Here is a 3,471-nt window from a genome sequence, read left to right as displayed (position 1 = left end):
TTAACTAAAAAATTCAAACTCACTGCCATCAAACTGGTTCCAAATTCTAGATCCTCTATCAAGTTTCTGAGACTGAATTCTGAACATGAGGAAAGTGCGTATTTTTCTTATTTGGAGTGGCTGGTGGACCCAAACCTCTGAACTTGTTCAGTCTTTAGGCTTGCAGCTCAATTTGCTAGCAGTTACACCACCAGAGCTCCCAAAAGTGTCAGCAGAGGGTAAGGTGAACTTGGCTGTGTAAGAAATCAGTTGTTGTTGTTAAGTGTCATCAAGTTATAGATTACTCATAGCGACCCTGTGAATGAAAGATGTGAACACTTGGATAACTTCCATCGTTTTTCCAAATTCATAGAGTTTCCAGAGGCAAGCTATTTCAGAAGTGGACGCCATGCCTGCTTCCAAGCTTGTTTTAATCAGGGAGCTCCACCAAACACTGTCCACCATGGGTAACCATTATTGCATTTGACACATCAGTGTCACAGTGTTTAGCATTACAGCAACCATGAGTTACCTCTGTACAGCAAATGAACAGACCAGTGCTATACCACTTAGAAGAATGTTTGACCAAAAACAATTAAAACAAAGCCTGAAAGCCGCAAATTAAAATCACCTGCCCTTGGCTTGGTAGTATCACTTTTTGTCCACTAGGCCAACAGAACTCTTTAGTTGTTGTTGTTTTTGAGTGCTGTTGAGTCGTTGATGACTCAAAATCAATTAGCTTTTTTTAAAAAAAAAAGACAAAACAAAGTCTTTTTCTAGGTATTTTCTTGTTTTTAATAAAACAAGTCTAACTATTTCCACTAGTTCCAGCTTTGCGGAACAGGCATTATCATAGAGATGGGTTTTGTGGGGTTTTTTTTCTCCTTCATAACAGCAAAAAGACAAGGAGGAGTTTGGGCTTCCACAGCCTACACTGGATCCTCTGAGTGTCTAGTCATTTAGAAGACTGCAGGAATTTGTTTTGCTTCCTTCCTAAGATCAGTATATAAGAAGGAGAGCAAGAAAACGATAAATGTTTGCAAGGGAAAGGGGAAAGGAGAAAGGGGGCAAAGGAAGAAAGAGGAAAATCACTGGGATAGAGTGGTTGGTGGGTAGACGGGGTGAAGCAATAGGAAAGATTCAATGGGGACTTGAAATTATGGGATAATTATAGGTACAGATCAATAGCAGTTAATCATATAAAATATAATGTATGTGAATTACTAATAAAATGCAATGTACATGAATGAAACAATGTAAAGGAAAGACTGTATAAAAACAATACACATGTATGAAACACTATGTATAGGAAAGGTTGTATATAAACCAATAAAATACTTTTTTTTAATTTAAAAAATTATTTTAAAAATATCTTAAAAGGAACTGCGATATGGCACCTATAATAAAACCAAAGGATCAATGAACCTGGGCTGATCCTGACATCACTGATGATTACACTGGTATGTATCATCCATCTGGACCAGCTCATAGCTGACCACTATCTCTTTCATAGCCAAAACCTCAAAGTGAGTTTTCAGAGGCAGTAAATCACATAGGATGAGATTTTTCAACCTGGTGGATGCAAATTGTTTGTCTTAGGGTTGGCCAAACAACTTCTTACCACTAGGTCACCAGAACTTCCTCCTACTCTTCGCGGTTGTTGTTGTTGTTGTTGTTAAGTGTCATCAAGTTTCCTGCGACTTATTAGTCACCCTCTTTGCTCTGTTCTGAGCCAGTCTCACTGATCCCAACACACTTACCCGCATTGTCCCAGTTACTGTATAAGTCCATCTCATCCGGGGCCTTCCTCTCCTGCACTGCCCCTCCACACTTCCAAGCATGACGTCCTTCTTCAAGGACTGGTTCCTCCTGGCACATGCCCAAAGTATGTGAGATGGAGCTTCAAAATCCTAACCTCTAAGGAAAAACTTGATTTCACCCTCTCCAAGATAGACCTATTTGTTTTCTTGACATAGTGTGGAAATTATTGTACAGTATCACTCATATCACATGCAAGCAAAATCCTGCTGAAGATTATCAAGAAATGACTGTAACAGTACATTGACAGAGAACTACCAGAAATACAAGCTGTGTTTATAAGAGGTTGTGGCACTAGGGGCATTATCATCAATCAGATGGATTTTGGCAGAAAGCAGGGTAGCAGAGGAATATCTATCTTTGTTTCATTGAGTATGCAAAGTTATTTGAAATAATGTGGATCACAATAAAAGTGACAAATGAAGCCATGTGACTCTCATCTCAATTTTTTCCCTTAGTTTTTTTAACAAGGAAGGATGTAACATGATTGAACAGCCCACCTAGAAGCATATGTGGTGGACGATTGAACGGCCAGACTAGTGGTTCTCCTGTTTGCTGATCCATATCTGCTAGAAGGTGGATGGGGAGGCCAGAATGGAGCCCCATCCACACAGAGGACTGCTCTGTGGAGGGGGAGCAAGGATCTTGATCTTCATGGTGCCAGGTCAGCACTGTAATCTCCTGTATCCTGTCAGCGATGCCCAGACACATGGTGGTCCTGCCAGAGAGCACTACATTGGCACAAAGGTCCTTGTGGATGTCCACATCACACTTCATGATGGAGCTGAAGATAGTTTTGTGGATGTCACAAGACTCCATGCTCAGGAAGGAGGGTGGAAGAGCACCTGGGGCAGCGAAAACACTTGTTGTGGAGGATGATGGCCTATACAATCCTCTTGGACTGTACAAATGGTTTCCTGCTGTTGTGATGGTGGTGAAGCTATAGCCTCGCTCGGTGAGGATCTCCACAAGATCCCAGCTAGCTAGGTACAGGTGCAGGATGACATGGCAGGGTCAAACCCTTCAGAAATGGACACAGTGTAGAAGATGCTACCACCTGAATATGAAACCAGTGGTGCGGCCAGAGGCGGCGACGTACATGGTGGAGTGTTACAGGTCTAAAACATGATCTTTCTTGTCTGCTCCCACTTGGCCTTAGGGTTCAGGGGGGCCTTGGTCAGTAGCATAGGGTGCTCTTCAGGGGCCACACGCAGCTTGTAGAAGGTGTGGTGCCAGATCATCTCCATGTCATCCCAGTTGGATACAATGCCTTCCTCAAAGAGGCACTTTGGAGTAAGGATGCCACTCTTGCTCTGAGCTTCATTGCCTAGGTAGGAGTCCTTCTGGCCCTTGCCCACCATCATGTCCTGGTGCCAAGGGTGCCCCACAGTGGAGAGGAAGACAGCCTGGGAGGTCACCTGCCAAGTTGAGGACGGGCACAGATATAACATCATCCATGTTGAGCTAGGGGTGAGGAGTGTGAACCTCAAAGATGACTAAGCTCCTAGTGGACACAGGTCTTTCACTGTCCTTCTCTTTCCAACTCTCAGTCCCTTCCTTCGCCTCACTTTCTTTCGGCTCCTTCTCCATCGGTGGTGGCTGGAGTGGTGAAGAGTTCACACACAATTTGTCTATGAAGCTCACAGTGTCCCTTACAAAGTTCCGGGCTGTAGA

The 3,471-nt window shown here is 43.3% G+C and overlaps 1 pseudogene; it reads right to left on the bottom strand.

Annotated features, from left to right (window-relative positions):
* Positions 1-2,333: 2,333 nt before the first annotated feature.
* LOC102865605 lies at positions 2,334-3,200 on the bottom strand (annotated as a pseudogene).
* Between the last annotated feature and the right edge of the window lie 271 nt (positions 3,201-3,471).

Source organism: Elephantulus edwardii, unplaced genomic scaffold, assembly GCF_000299155.1.
Source record: "Elephantulus edwardii isolate Elephantulus edwardi_28Jun2011 unplaced genomic scaffold, EleEdw1.0 scaffold00209, whole genome shotgun sequence".
In the NCBI taxonomy this organism is placed as follows: domain Eukaryota; kingdom Metazoa; phylum Chordata; class Mammalia; order Macroscelidea; family Macroscelididae; genus Elephantulus; species Elephantulus edwardii.
This window is presented reverse-complemented; position numbering and strand designations above follow the sequence as displayed.